A 16,160-nucleotide genomic window follows, 5' to 3' on the forward strand; every position below is an offset into this window, starting at 1 on the left:
CTCTCTGTTCTCTCCAGAATAATGTGCAGCCTCAAGTCCGCCAGGGAACAGTCCCTGCATGCCTCATGTGTGTGAAACAAAGCACCAAGCAAGTTGGACTCTTCTAGGTTCCATTATTCTCTCCTTAAGGAACTATGTTCCATTTCTGATGTCTCTGATTCTGGGTGCCTGGCCTCCATTTTATGGAAATTGGAAAACAAAAGTTACTACCACTATATAATTTTCTGAGAATTCCTGTACAAGTAAAGACTTGGTTTGCAAAAAAAGATGCAAATGTCACTTTCCTCAGACAACCCAGGAGGACAAGTTTTAGCCTAACTGATATGTTGGTTACCATTAGAGTGTCAATATGACAGTTAAGAATCACAATTATTTTCTTTTACTTTCAGACTGTTTTACTCTAATGGCAACTGGGAAATTACCAGTAACACACTTATCTGTTATATTTTAATGGTTAGATATTTTAAATTGGTGAGAAATGACAACATTGTATTCCGTAATTAAATATGCATACATTATCTTGCTTCAGTTGCATGAACTGAGCTACCAACATTAAGGTAAACTTTGTTTAAACATGTTGGTTGCATAATTAAAGACATGGGAATTGCCATACAGGGTCAGACCCATGGTCCCACCAGTCCAGTGTCCTGTCTCTGACAGTGGCCAGCACCAGATGCTGCAGAGGAAGGTGTCAGAACTTTGCTGTAGGCAAATGTGGCATAACTTGTCTTTCAAATTAGGTCTCATCCTGGTCTCTAATAGTAGAAGCATGAGGTGTAATAAACTTTCCAAAATTTTTATCATTAACTATAACAACTCCGGATTGCCACAATTTGGATGAAATAGAATAAGCTGAGCTGTCCCAATTAAACAGTTTCTACTGAACTAACATTGATATATCCAATTTATATTCTATAAAGATATATAACGAGGCTCTAAAATAATTCAGTTGAAACGTTCACAGTGAATGGTAATATAGTCTAGGGATGGTCAATCCTATACGTTTGACCTAGCTGTCTCCAACACAGTGAAACAGTCTAACACGATCTCCTTCTCCCTAGTTCTCATGGGTGTTCTCCCTGACCTCTCTGACCCCTTTCCTTCTCCACTAAAGCTTTCATGTGGTTCTACGCTGTTATTCTTGCCTCTTTTAGCTCACTTCCAGCTGTGCAGTGGAGCATAATTATTTTATGGTGAGTTACAACATCAAGAATGAAGATTTCATCAATTTCAGAAATGACTCTTAGGCATATAACTTTATATAAAAATATTCATAGTACTACAGCATCATGATGCACTTAAAAATCAAGTATGATTCAACTGCCATGCAACTTCCAGAGATCCCCTAGACGTTATAATTAAAAGAACCCTACATCACACATTCTACATTTTATCTCTTCATTTAATGGCTTTGTGAGTTGTTTTAATCAACCCATCACATACTTTATAACTAAGAAGACAGATCTTCTGACATGCAGTGAAATAGCCAGATGATTTTAAAATAATCTGGTTAAACCGCTGGATGTACACCCACAATGGATGTAAGACTACACTTATATTTTAAGAAACCTAAATTCAAACAGTCATTCCACAACAAAGTTCTTAGTTTGCCTGAAACAAACTTGGAGATTCTGAAGTGAGGCAGAGAAACCAAGCAGACAGTGTATTTTTAAATGTTGTGTTTTCATGGTTAGAATGTTTTTGAATCCAGAATCCCAGAATACACTTGGATGGTGAAGATATAAACTGCCAAAGTGTGTTTTTCATAAAGTTTGAAAATAACCCTTTGGTATGACTCTGACTTAGAAAAAAAACCATTGCTTCTAGTTTTACACATCCTTCCAAAGTAACTCACATTTTTCAGATGATGAAATGTTCATGTCCTTTTAATTATGTCATAACATTTTTCCATTGAAGAGAAAATCCTTTCAAATATTAGAATTTACCAATTTAAGGACCCATTCTACTGTACTTAATAAGATGATTGTTTCCCTAAAATCCATGGGAGTATCCTCATGCGTAAGGGCTGCCTCCATTTAGCTATTTTAAAAACAAAGAGTTCACTTCTTAGCCTTAATAGAAGAGAGCTGCAAGCAGGTCCCCTGACAGTTTGGGCAACCCTGTGCTTCAGCAGAGCAGAAATCATTCCCAGTGATCCTCCTCTTGCTTCCAGACTCAAATACATGGGGCCTGATCTTGGTCCCACTGAAGTCAGTGGGAGTTTTGCTATTGACTTCAAAGGAGCAACAGTCATCTGATGGTCAGCATTAAAATAAATAATAATAAATAATAATAATAATTAACAATTCTTTGTGCTTCTGTGACATCTTTCAATAGAGAATCTCTAAGCAACTTCCCAACATTAACCAATGGAGCATCCCAACATTTCAATGAAGTAAGTTGCAGCAACCATGGAGCCACCTCTTGTTGATGAATACAGCAGCTAATTTAATGGCACTCCACATCACAACACAAAATGTTAGGGCAGGAAGGCAAGGAGAATACCATACCCAGCTCCCACTGATGGAAGAATTTAGGCAGCTAAAATTACACAAATTAGGTTATTGGGGTTAATATCTCTATACTCACCGAAAGTACAGAGGAAAATTTAGTGACCACAAGTGGTCAGGGCCTCCAGCAATCCAATGAACGCTATCTCTAGGGTGGGGCATTGTTGCTATAACAACAAATGCAATTGGTTCAGTGTCATGAACTGAATCATCATCCATTCCTGTAGCACCTAGATCTTCCCAACAAGGTCAGACCCAGTGCAGGCCAGAAGATGTGATAGGACCAACACAAAACCTATCAAAACTAAAGAGAATACCTTCATGGCTACCTTCATGTCTGAGACTAAATGTAAATATAGAGCATGATGTTCAAGGTGCCTTATTCTGACTGCCAAACCCAGAATGGCAATTGAGTTATTGTCTTATCTGAATGAACACAAAAGAACATTGTTCCAAGTAGGACTAATATTATTGAAAGAACTGGAAGACCAAAGACGCAACAGATACTACAAAAGATGTTCCACATTGGACTATTCCAGACAATGTTTTCTAAAAACTACTTTGTAACAATCATATAAAGGCTAAACATTGTATAAATCCTGTGCTGAAACCTGTGCCATCAATAGATTATGTACCCATAGAGAGCACTACAGACTGCCGAATACTGTGGCATGAATGTCAATGAACTGAAGGGCAAGTCATGTGTACACACTCATACACACTTTATGGCTGTGGCATGTGCTCTGGATTGTCCCTGATCTTATGTGGCATTGTACAACACAATTATCTGATATTTAGTGGCCAAGAAAGGGATGTAGTACATAGAAGTGTTTGCTGGATCTATTATTTTTCTTACTTTTTCATCAGATTATTTAATGTCTTAGGCAGCCATTTATGGGCTAACATAATGTGGGATTCAGCTTCGGCCTGTATTTCAATTTCTGGGTGCTGGAAATAAAGTAGAACAGATTTCACATTATTTTCCCCCATAAATAGATTGGTGAGCCTTTATTTCAAAGTTTTTTGGGGGGTCTATGCAAATGCCCCAATTTTCTGATTTATTTGGTTCCCCAAGAATGCATGGCCATACTATGCATACCTATCATTTTACAGGTTTCAGAGTAGCAGCCATGTTAGTCTGTATTCGCAAAAAGAAAAGGAGTACTTGTGGCACCTTAGAGACTAACAAATTTATTAGAGCATAAGCTTTCGTGAGCTACAGCTCACTTCATCAGATGCATTTGGTGGAAAAAATGCATTCCACCAAATGCATCCAATGAAGTGAGCTGTAGCTCACGAAAGCTTATGCTCTAATATATTTGTTAGTCTCTAAGGTGCCGCAAGTACTCCGTATCATTTTACATACATTCATTCCTCTCACAAGCATGAGAGAAAGACAATTTAACGGTGTCTGAAAACAGTTACAGACAGGAAAACTGAACCCGTTTTGCTCAACCCAGAAGTCTGCCATTTAAAAGGATGGAAGTTGAATTGTCGTAGACTGCCTATTTCTGAATTTACTCATGCAGAGTGGTTTTTCTTTTTTTTTCTTACCCAATTCTAGAGAGTAGATAATAGGAGGAAAAGATGGAGAGTTTTGCAGAGAATGTAATGTGGACAATTTACCATATGCATATAATACTTACATATTATGGTGATGGGTCAGAGAGACACTGAGAGAGAGAGAGAGAGAGAGAGACAGACAGACAGACATGCCACTTACAAACTATAACCATGTTTTCTTGACCAATACCTTCAGTCCCCATAGCCTGAGATTCAAGCTAAAACATTCAGATCCTAACTTAGATCTAACTGGGGGCAAATGGGTGTTGAATAATGGAGTGCCCAGTATGAAATCTGTGGGAGAGAGGGTTACTTTTTTAAAATGAAGTAATGCTGTGGTGAGGTGAGGGTTATTTTTTCAAAATGATGCTGGAGTTCCTCTTCCCCTTCACTCCATCCTCTATCCTGGGTTCTCAAATTTTCACGTGCAAATTTTCAAAAATGTACGCAAATATGCAATCTACTGGTTTTGGCTTTCTGGATGTTGGCGGGTCTTCTATTGGTTCCCAATCACTGCTACTGGGTTTTGTGACTTGTACTTTAGGCTCCACCTCCATATCTCAAAGATGAACCTTGCTGCTAGGTCCCAGAGTGGTGCTGCTACCTGACTTGCATTCCATCATGCCTGTTCTATCACATAAAAGAGTGTGGACTGCTCTCACAATTGCTAGATTTGAGGATTCCGGTTAGCCCAGGCTCCACTGGGGTTAGAGAATTGCGCAACTGAATGGGAGCCTGCAGGCACTGGTTAGAACAGCTGGGGATTTTAGTTGGCAAACTAGTACATTTGCTCACAAAGTTTTAAAACTTCTGCCTGAGGCTATAAACATCAAGAGCATTGTGGGAAACTTAATTTAAGATATAAAACATGATATGGTTGTACTATAGTCACAGCAAAGTGCAGGCTCCATTCAGACAAAAAGTTACACATATCTTTCGATAATTGTGGACTAAGGGAGCAAGGTGCCACATCCTGGCACCTATTTTACCCTGGACACAGAAGGAATGCTACAGAGACAACAGGAGTGGCAACTTTGTTCAGATGTCTTTCTCTTCTGACTCTATGCCACTGCACTCAATTTAAACAGGCCCATGACTCTCTTTAAGTGGCTGGCAAAGCTGTTTTTTATTTTAGAAAATTAATCCAGCCCAGTTTTGGATTAGTGATGGCATATCCCCTTAACCACAGATGCTCAGGACAGACAGTCATTTGGATTTTCCTGACTGGGAAGCCTGACCTCAGTACCCACATCAGATGTGCACAGGGCCACAGAAAGTGGCTACCTACGCTCATGTCCATATATTTAGATGGCACTGTGCCCAGCCACCAGTTGAACAATTTCACGCAGACATGGGCGCTAAATAATAATGACTTTAAATGGACTACAGAGACTGCATTTTGTGAGGTCTCTTGTGCAGGAAATCATTCCCCTAAAGCAGCACCCATGATGGTGCCAGGTGCCTACATTTGATGACATCTGATGGGCCACAAAAGAATATTTCATGAGTGATCAGAAGGGATATGTGATGTTCACAGGCATTTCTATCTGCCAGGAAGCCAGATTATATTGCAGCAGGCACCTCTGAAGTCTATCTAGTATGAGCATGCATATGTGAACGGGCATTACTGCCTGTACATGGGATCGGGGATGCTAAGCTTCCTCTGGTGCAGCCGCCACCCTGCCACCGGACACCTGGGCTGTGGTGGCCCGACCTGCACTCTGCCTCTTCCCTTCCCTGTTCTGCCCCTTCCCCAAGGCCTCCCCTACCTGCTGCTGCTGCCTGGTGAGTCCCTCCTCTCCTCTCCTCCACTCCACCCCCACCATCTCCAGAGGTCCTTGCTGCTCGTCACATCCCTCCTTTCCTCCACACCTCTCCCCGCGAGACCCCCCCACCTGCCACGTCCCTCCTCACCCCCCCACCTCTATGAGACCTTCCTGCCTGCCAATCACCGCATCCCTCCTCACCCCCCATCCCCGCGGGCTGAGCAGGGTCTGGGGCAGAGCAAGGAGCAGGGCCTGGGGTAGAGCAGGGGTGAAGTGTGGGCGGGGCCACAGGTGGAAGAGGTGGGACAGGGAGCTAGCCTCCGCCAGGAGAAGCTTCATTCCCCACCCATGTGCCTCTAGGTACCAGCCTGAAGGTAATTCCACAAAAGACAGTACCAGGAGACAAAGCGAATAACAAAGGAGTGCTACAGAGTCCAAGATGCATGTCATGTATTGCATGTCATATGCAAGTATAATGTATTCTTGAGAAGGTGAATCGATTCCTTGCTTGAGACCCAGTGAAATGAACATCCGATGAAGTGAGCTGTAGCTCACGAAAGCGTATGCTCAAATAAATTTGTTAGTCTCTAAGGTGCCACATGTCCTCCTTTTCTTTTTACTGTTCTGTGACTAATGAAGGGATACTATAGACATATTCGGACCTTCAAGGTAGTCCACAAAAGCTGTCCATAAATAAAATACCCACCAACCCAGATACCAAATAAAATCCTTCTCCCAACCTCTCCCTGTCTTAAAGGACCAAGGATTGAAAAGCGGCATAGCAACATAGTAAGATCAGATCAGATCAGTGATTCATCTAGTCTGGCGTCCTGTCACCAACAGATGCTTCAGAGGAAGGTGCAAGAAACTCAGAGTAGGCAGTTATGGGATAATCTTCCCCTAGAAAAAGTTTCTCCTAAACGTTAGTGCTAGAAGCATGAGAAGCTGTTTCCCTTCCACGCCTCTTATTTATCTTTAATATCAACCATTATAATTCTGGATATTCATGTTATCCATATAAATGTTTAAGTTAAGCAGAGATGGGGCAGGAACCTGGATCTGCGGGGTGTCAGGCAGGCAGCCACCACCTCCACGCTATTACCCAGCAGCCATAGGGTAAGGCTGCATGCACTACCATATAGACACTGTGGAGATAAATACCACAGGAAATACCTCCTCAGAAGGCAGAACTGACAGCTTCTCTTGTTGTCCCCTATTGGTCCAGGCATCCTATTTAAACCCAGAAGAAGTTTCAGGAAGCATCTGTGCTACAAGGTGGGCTCCCCTGATAGCTGTAGTGATGGACCTGCCACTTGGCTTGGTCTTGGACTTCTATCCCTGGGTTCCAACTCTTCGTTTCTGACTCCAGCTTTAGTGCTGCTCCTGGCTCTGACTGACACTGTTCTGTCCAGTAGGCCTGACTGCCCAAAGCCCAGTCATGACAAGCCCTTTTTGAATCCTACAAAGCTCTTGGCTTCAATGCCATCTTGTGGCAATGAGTTCCATGGGATAATTCTGCATTATGTAGAAGAATCTCCTCTTTCCTCAGTTTGGAATTTGCTACCTTTCAGTTTTGCTGGATAGTTTTGTATTAGAAAACAGGGGGACTAGAAGTTCTCAATCATGGAATTCACACTGCAATCAACAGAAGTCCTGCACAAGATACAAATGCAGAAAAGACAAGATATGAACTGTGGCTACACGGCGAGATTTCTCCCCTTAGCATTCAACAACATACCTACTGAAAGCCATTGGGCAGGAAGACCATGGGCTTATCTACAGGAGGAAGTTAGTGTGCAGCAAGCTTGTGTGTGGATTTACAGCATGCAAGCTACTCCAGAGTAACTCTCCATGTGGACACCCATACTGCACATTAGGCCAAAGTGCACCAAAGCATTCTCAACACGCACTAAGAGTGTCCACATTGGGAGTTAGTGTAAAGTAGCTAGTGCAGTGGTTCTCAACTAGAGGTCCGGGGCCCTGTGGGGGGCCGCGAGCAAGTCTTGGGGGGTCCGCCATGCGTGGCCGGTGTTAGATTCACTAGGGCCCAGGGCAGAAATCCAAAGCCCCACCGAGCAGGCCTGCAGCCTGAGACCCTGAGCCCCAAACATCCAGGGATGAAGCTGAAGCCTGAGTAATTTAACTTTGTGGGCCCCAGGTAATTGCCCTGCTTGCTACCCCTTAATACTGGCCCTGGCTTTTAAATGGAGAAAAACAGTTGTTGTAGTACAGGTGGGCCATGGAATTTGCATATGGGGTGGTGGTACAGGCTCAGAAAGAAAAAAGTTGAGAACCCCATATCTAGTACACTGTAAATTCACACCCAAGTGCACTAACGGACAAGCCTTAGGTAGTTTATCTGTGGTCCTCACCTTCCTTAAAATGTCTGTGTTGCTTTGCAATATGAAACTGAACCACCCTCCTCTTGATGTTACGCCCACTGAATTCAATGGAAAACCTGCATTGACTTTAATGGTGCAGGTTCGAGACTGGAGCTGAGCAAGGTGGTTTCTTCCTCAAAACACACTTGGCTCTTAACAAATAATAAAAATGCTTGGATAGTATAAATTAGAAAGATACTGGAAAGCCTCCAGTCTCAAAAGAAGATGTGATGGGCCAACTGATGGGGGGAGAGAGAGGACAGTTTGCTTCAAGACTACACAACCCTTTATTGTACCATGCTGAGCAAAGGGCAGAAGAGGCAGCAATAGCTGTGTAGTCAGTTTTCTCAAATAGTTCTGAAAACATAACCAAAGAGACAAGCAAGAAAAATTTCACCCTATACAAAAGAGTCTCTGTGCTGTGATGCATACTTGAAAGAACTGATTCTTAGGTTGTGGAAGCCTTTAATGCAAAGACTCTCTACATTCCCCCACCTCCACATCCCTCTACCTCTCCCTCTCTCTGTAAGGAACTGTGAAATAGCATCCGAAAGGATTTTGCACAATTATTTGTGGTATCAGAGGAAATTCAGTTTTTACTAAAAACTAAATAAAAGCAGCTGATATCCTTCACATATTTTTACAAAAACAAACACTTCTTCAAACCAAATGTGAGAATCCCATTTAATTAAAAAAGGGAAGTTTATACTTGCGTATGGCGTGTGTTGACATCTATCCCTTTGATTTACAAGAGTATGGACTGGAAGGAACAGATTGCTTTATTCAAGAGAAAAAAGGAGGGAGGGGGCCCAATTTGACAGGAAAGAGTGTAGGTTGCATTAACTTCAGTGCTTGTTAAAACATGAAGGATTAATGGCAAAAAGGGAGGGAGGAATTGTGAATGTCTCCAGTTTAGGATCTTCAAAAATGTTTGGGGTTTCTAAGAATGTCTCACCCAACCACATAAAAGCTACAGCAAGAGACTCAGCCACACGCCTGCTCTAAATCCAAAGCTGGTACTGCTCCATTTCTACCATCAGACCAACTGACTTGAAATGTAGCCACAAATTAAATTTATTTTTATTGAAAAAGTACTAAGTTCTTTAAAAGAAGGCAAACAGCATGTCAGGAAACTCAGCTGTTTCTTAGAGAGGTTTACAAGGCAGGTATGCAACAGCTCTGACCTCCAAGAGTATTGTTTAGCAGCTGTATTTGAGCATAGTGGCCGATGAAGTGAGCTGTAGCTCATGAAACCTTATGCTGAAATAAATTTGTTAGTCTCTAAGGTGCCACAAATACTCCTTTTCTTTTTTATTTTAAAAAGGGCATCCATTTTTGTACCTAAAAATTCAACTAAGGACACAAATCTGAGGTTTTGCACCTTAAACTGTGTGTCTGCAGGTGCAAACCATGTAGTTAAAGAACACATCAGATCTACACCCACAAACTGCTCCTGCGAAAAGGGAACCTGAACTTTAGCTCTTTAAAAAATACATTCCTTAATGGCATTCAACTTCATAAGCCAAAGCTACGAAATAACAGCAAAACTGTAAGTATGCAGTCTTTTCTGAATATCATTCTGAGATGTTAGTTTGAGAAGCACTGAGAAATGATAATGAGAACTTCTTATAAGCACAGCACATCAAGACAAGTGTGTTTTGTACCTTACTTAATAGGAGATTGTGCTTAAAGCTCATGAGGCTATTAAAGTGCTTAATGTTAAGCATTAGCTTAAGAGTTTTACCTAATCAGGACATGCGTGCTTAGGACTGAGCCCTTAATCTCCCTGTCCCACAGTTCCCTATTTGTTAAAGGAAGAAGATAACACTTCCTTTATTTATCTTTTTAAGTAAGCCATAATCCTATAAATGGGACTGTTCACCTGACGAAGTTAAGCACTTATTGGTATTTGCGGGATTGGAACCTTAGACTGTAAATTCTTTTGGACAGGGACTCTCTATCTCTATCTGCCTGTAAGCTGTCTCGCTCAATAGGCTCTCCCTTCAGGTCTCTATGCACTACCATAATGATAAAATAAAGGTTTCAGAGTAGCAGCCGTGTTAGTCTGTATTCGCAAAAAGAAAAGGAGTACTTGTGGCACCTTAGAGACTAACAAATTTATTAGAGCATAAGCTTTCGTGAGCTACAGCTCACTTCATCGGATGCATCCGATGAAGTGAGCTGTAGCTCACGAAAGCTTATGCTCTAATAAATTTGTTAGTCTCTAAGGTGCCACAAGTACTCCTTTTCTTTTTTTGATAAAATAAAATAATTCATAACATTTACTCAGCCCATCAATAAGGGAAGTCAGACACTTAGAAGCAGTTTGTACCCTGAATAAATGGAAATGCTTTGAAAAGAGTCGGCAACATTTGCAGCTGACTTACACATTGAACAACCCTTTAGAAATGGAGAGGGTTGCGCATGGTATATGGCAAACCAGTGTGTTTAGTTTTCCATTCACTGTTCTGATTCTGCTGCCAGGGGTGGCTATTTTGGTAAAATGTGATATAAATATTATGTAATTGGCAGTATGGGAACCCAGTGTAAGAGAATATAAACCTACTTCTGACCTGCTTCAATACTGGCCCAACCATTAAAAAATATGTCAAATATGTAAATAAATTGTTTTAATGATCACCTTATGACTGTCGCACTAAAACAAATAGAAAGTATTTATAATCTCTGTAAATCACTGCATGGCCACACACTGATCCATTCATGTATTAATTTAGATTTTGATTTAAAATAAAGCAACCCCAGATCAACAGATGCCTATCCAAAGCTCTGGGGCACCAGTGACACAATTTAAAAACACAATACTAAAGGAACTGCAACATAAATCATCCAAAGCAGCAGCCCATCCTCTTCTTCCAACCCTACCATACATTGTCTAATTGCAGTGAGGAGAAGCCAGCTTTACAAAAGTATTTTGGTGCCTAAAGATGCTAATAGGCATCTAATGGGAGTTTTGTAAACCTAAATACCTGTGTAAAGCTGCTCCTAGATCAATACAAATTAAACAAATGTCTTTTTTTAAAGCAACATGGCTGTCAGCAGCCGGGGACTCAGCAATGCCAAAAAGTATTGGCACCAAATGCATTTCATAGCTAATTCACAGTGAGATGTGCATCTTACCTTTTGAACTTCTCTAGGCTGTTTGCCAGAGAAGATGTGTACAGCTCTCTTTTCATGTGCTGGTAAAATAATGCTACACTTTTCATTTTTGTCATTACATATTTTATTGAACTGGGCTTCTAATGTTAAAGGGTTAAGTACAACACAGGTAACTAAAAAGAAAGGCCCTCAGCCTGTCAATGAACCCCATTCTACCCTGGTGGGACCACCCTCCTTTTAAGTAAGCAGTAATTCAATCTGCATGTTACCTCAGTTCTATTTGGGCTTCATCCAAGTTAAGAAAATCAGTGTGATAAATTATCAAGAATTGTCTGCAATAATTCACAAAGGGCCCATAACTGAACTGAAACAAAAGATCTTAAGTTTGACTTTATAGCTCCATTTGAAATGCTTTATTCTTCATTCCCAACAGGTCATAAAGAAATATGAAAATTCTTTGTTTTCTCCTACTCACCATAACTGCTTAAAGACAAGGTCTGGTGTAGAATTTCAGGGCCAGTTTGATTAAAACAACTGACAAATACTGCAGCAAAATATTCTTAAATCAATCCCACATTAAAAAATGCTACTTCCACTAAGACTTGAAAATATCTGTTTTCATCCTTATGTGCAGTCCCTGATTTATGTAGTGAATATATTTTAATATAAGTAAAAGCTGATGATACAAAATTAAATAGATGCCTTAGTTATTCTCTTTCATTACCTCTACAGCTCACTTTTTCAAAGACCACAGAATGTACTGTATTAAGTGCCAAAAGTGTTCTAAAAGATACAGTATATTTATTTTTGGACATCTTTTCAAAAGGGGCCTCCTATGCATGCTCAAAGTCATACTTACATTATTTGTGAATTACCTGTGCCTGCAGGTGATAGAATTTACAGAATGTGAGCAGCACCTATTTGTACAGAAATGGAAGGAGTTCAAGTTAGTTGGCTTTGGTCAAACCTGTTCACTGTCAGATTTGTTTATTCACCAAAGACTTAGTGATAGGAACATTTTATGCATTGTAAAATAGAGTCAGTGACTCATAGATTCAAACATTCATAGATTCCAAGGCTAAAAGGGATCATCAGTAGTCTGACCTCCTCTATAACTCAGGGCATGGAACTTCCCCCCCAAAATTCCTAAAGCAGATCTTTTAGGAAAACATCCAATCTTGATTTAAAAATGATCAGTGATGGAGAATCCACCACAATCACTTGTTCCAATGCTTAATTACCCTCATGGTCAAACATTTACATATTATTTCTCGTTTGAATTTGACTATCTTCAACTTCCAGCCATTGGATCATATTATACTTTTCTCTGCTAGATTGAAGAGCCCATTATTAAATATTTGTTCCCTATGTAGTTACTTACAGACTGTAATCAAGTCCTTAATGTCTTTGTTAAGCTAAATAGATTGAACTATTTAAGTCAACCACTGTAAGGCAGGTTTTCTAACTGTTTAATCATTGTTGTGGCTCTTCTCTGAACCCGCTATTATTTATCAACATTGTTCTTGAATTGCGGGCACCAGAACTGGGCACAGTATTCCAGCAGCAGTCACACCAATGCCAAATACAGAGGTAAAACAACCTCTCTATTACTCACATTCCCCTGTTTATGCATCTCAGAATCACATTAGGTTTTTTGGCCACAATGACATATTGGGAGCTCATGTTAAGATGATTATCCACCATGCCCCCCAAAACTTTTTCAGAGTCACTGCTTTCCAGGATAGAGTCCCCCAGTCTTTAAATATGACTGACACACTATATTCTTAGATGTATATATTTACATTTAGCCTTACTAAAATGCATATTGTTTGCTTGCATCCAATTTACCAAGCAATCTAGGTAACTCTCAATCAGTGACTTCTTCTCTTCAATATTTACCAATTTTTTGTCATCTGCAAACTTTATCAGTGATGATTTTATGTTTTATTCCAAGTTTTTGAAAAAAATGTTAAATAGCCTAGGGCCAAGAACTGATCCCTGTTGGAACCCCTGGAAACATACCTGTTCTATGACTATTCCCTGTTTACAATTCCATTTTGAGACCTATCACTTAGCCAGTTTTTTAATCCATTTAATGTGTGCCATGTTAATTTTATATCATTCTAGCTTTTTAATCAAAATATCATGTGACATTAGAAGTCTAAGTATATTATGTCAATATATTACCTTTATCAACCAAATTTATAATCTCATCAAAACAAGATATCAAGTTAGTTTGACGGGATATATTTTCCACAAACCCATGTTGATTTGCATTAATTACATTACCCTCCTTTAATTCTTTATTAATCACGTCCCATATCAGCCACTCCATTATCTTGCCCAGGATTGATGTCAGGCTGACAGGCCTATAATTACCCAGGTGATCCTGTTAACCCTTTTTAAAAATGAGAACATTAGCTTTTTTCCACTTTTCTGGAACTTCCCCAGTGCTCCAGGACTTATTGAATAATAACATTAATGGTCAAGTGAGCTCCTCAACCAGCTTTTAAAAAACTCTTGGATGCAAGTTATCTGGACCTACCGATTTTAAAATGTATAACTTTTATCGCTTCTGTTGAATATCCTCCAGGCATACTAGTGGAGTGGAAAAGAATGTTATCTCCACCATATGATGAGACTGTATCATCTGTTTATCCCTAAATTCAGAACAGAAATATTTATTGAACACTTCTGCCTTTTCTGCATGTTTATTGATAATTCTATCATTTCCCTCTAGTAATGGACCCGTGCTTGAGAGGTGCATATCCAAAGTTGCATAGACACAAATGGAGGCCAAGTTGGCACCACTTTGAAAATATGCTCTTCATACATTTTGCACAGAATGAACCAGATTTTTTAAGGTATTTTATTTTAAAAATCTGGCCCATTGTAACCTTTAGGAGAAGCCTGATCCAAAATACACTGAAGTAATTGAAATGTTCCCTTTGGCTTCAATAGGAGTTGGATTGGGCCCTAAGTCTTTGGGTGCATAAATAAATATAACAAAGAAAACAAAATGTTGTTGATCACTATCAACTGAATGAGCTCATTTGACATTCTCCTAAAGTATTGCACCATCACCTTCCTTGGGCAAAAGCTTGAGTAAACAGATGCCTACTTAACACTAGTCCCCAAAAGCTAACAGAGTTGGGCTTTATCAGACCAACAGGAGTAGCAAATGCTATACTTAAAGTGATTGTTAACAGAAGCACTAACTGATCTCAGCTGACATAACAGGACTATGGCAACCATCAACCAACCCATGTAGCTCTTCATAAGTGAAAATCAAAGCCTTTAAATGAAGCCAGAAATAAACTGGGAACCTGCACAGACTTTAGAGAACAATTATACTAAGTTCTTTATAGCTAAAACTGTTGAATAATGCATATTATCCCACGCCCAATAGACTTCAAGAGTAGTCTTATGCAGAACACCTTGCAATAAATTTGTAGGCCACAAAGTCATTCATAACTGTGGCAGGGTCAGGTCAGAAGTAAGGCTGAAACCTTCTGGCCAGATTCAGATACAAAACAGCACTTCTAACCACTGCTATTTCTTGCAAAACCAAGAAAAGTCAGGGGTCCAAAAGTACCCCTAGATTGTGAACTTTACTGACAATGGGTGAACTTACTCCCTGAATAATGAAAACACATTCCTGCCACACCTTCTTCATACCTACCAGTATCACTTCCATCTGGACTGAGCTTTTGTCAACTTGTTCTTATCCAAGCCACCATACATACTGAGAGACTTGCAGTCCAAACCAGCTCATCCTCTCCTCTAGTAATCTCTAAAAGAAAAGGAGTACTTGTGGCACCTTAGAGACTAACAAATTTATTAGAGCATAAGCTTTCGTGAGCTACAGCTCACTTCATCGGATGCATTTGGTGGAACATGCATCCGATGAAGTGAGCTGTAGCTCACGAAAGCTTATGCTCTAATAAATTTGTTAGTCTCTAAGGTGCCACAAGTACTCCTTTTCTTTTTGCGAATACAGACTAACACGGCTGCTACTCTGAAATCTAGTAATCTCTGGCACACATTGAAAACACAGGAGCAGAGGTTGATTAAGGTTTATTGGGGCCCTGGGCAGAAGGAACATTTGGGCCCCCCATAGTCCAGGAGCCCAGGAGTGCCAGAACTGGGGAGGCGGCAGGAGGGTCATGCCCGCCCACTTTTTTACATGGGCATAGTAGTTTTGGACAGGCACAGAGAAGCAGTGGCAGGGGCTGCACATTGTGGCTGGGTGATCAGGAAAGCACTTACTTGATCACATGCTCAAGTCCATCCTTATTTAGGAGAATGCTTAACTTAAGAACCTAATTAAAGTTAAGTAAGTACTTCAGAGTTTTCCTAAACAGGGATGCTGTCTTGAATCAGGGCCTCTGTAGAGAGGTGTCTCCACATGTGGATGGGCTGGCAGAGTGGGCTTGGTTGAGAGGCCCTTACATTCAGGTGATCCCTGGTGGGCAGAAAAGTCTCTTGGTGGCTACTGACGTATTTGAGGCTGCATTAATTTACACTTGGGGCCAAACTGGCTCCTGGATAACCTCAGAGTTAAGGGGGAAGGAAGAGAAGCCCATAGGTAGTATAGAGCATCCTTTATATCTCCCAAAGACCTTTGAGTCCTATGTGTAGTGGAGCTTGGCTGAGCCAATTAATGTTTTTCCAGGTATAGATATCAGATGACATTAATAGACTCATAGACTTTAAGGTCAGAAGAGACCATTATGATCATCTAGTCTGACCTCCTGCACAATGCAGGCCACAGAATCTCACCCACCCATTCCTGTAACAAACCCCTAATCTATGTCTGAGCT

At 40.5% G+C, this 16,160-nt stretch overlaps 1 protein-coding gene across 6 annotated transcripts in view; it reads right to left on the bottom strand.

The window, feature by feature from the left end:
- Positions 1 to 16,160, bottom strand: part of DYNC1I1 (dynein cytoplasmic 1 intermediate chain 1) — a 267,273-nt gene that overhangs the window by 63,805 nt on the left and 187,308 nt on the right. The gene's annotated exons all lie outside the window — the stretch shown is intronic.

This window comes from Dermochelys coriacea, chromosome 2 (genome assembly GCF_009764565.3).
Source record: "Dermochelys coriacea isolate rDerCor1 chromosome 2, rDerCor1.pri.v4, whole genome shotgun sequence".
NCBI classification, from domain to species: domain Eukaryota; kingdom Metazoa; phylum Chordata; order Testudines; family Dermochelyidae; genus Dermochelys; species Dermochelys coriacea.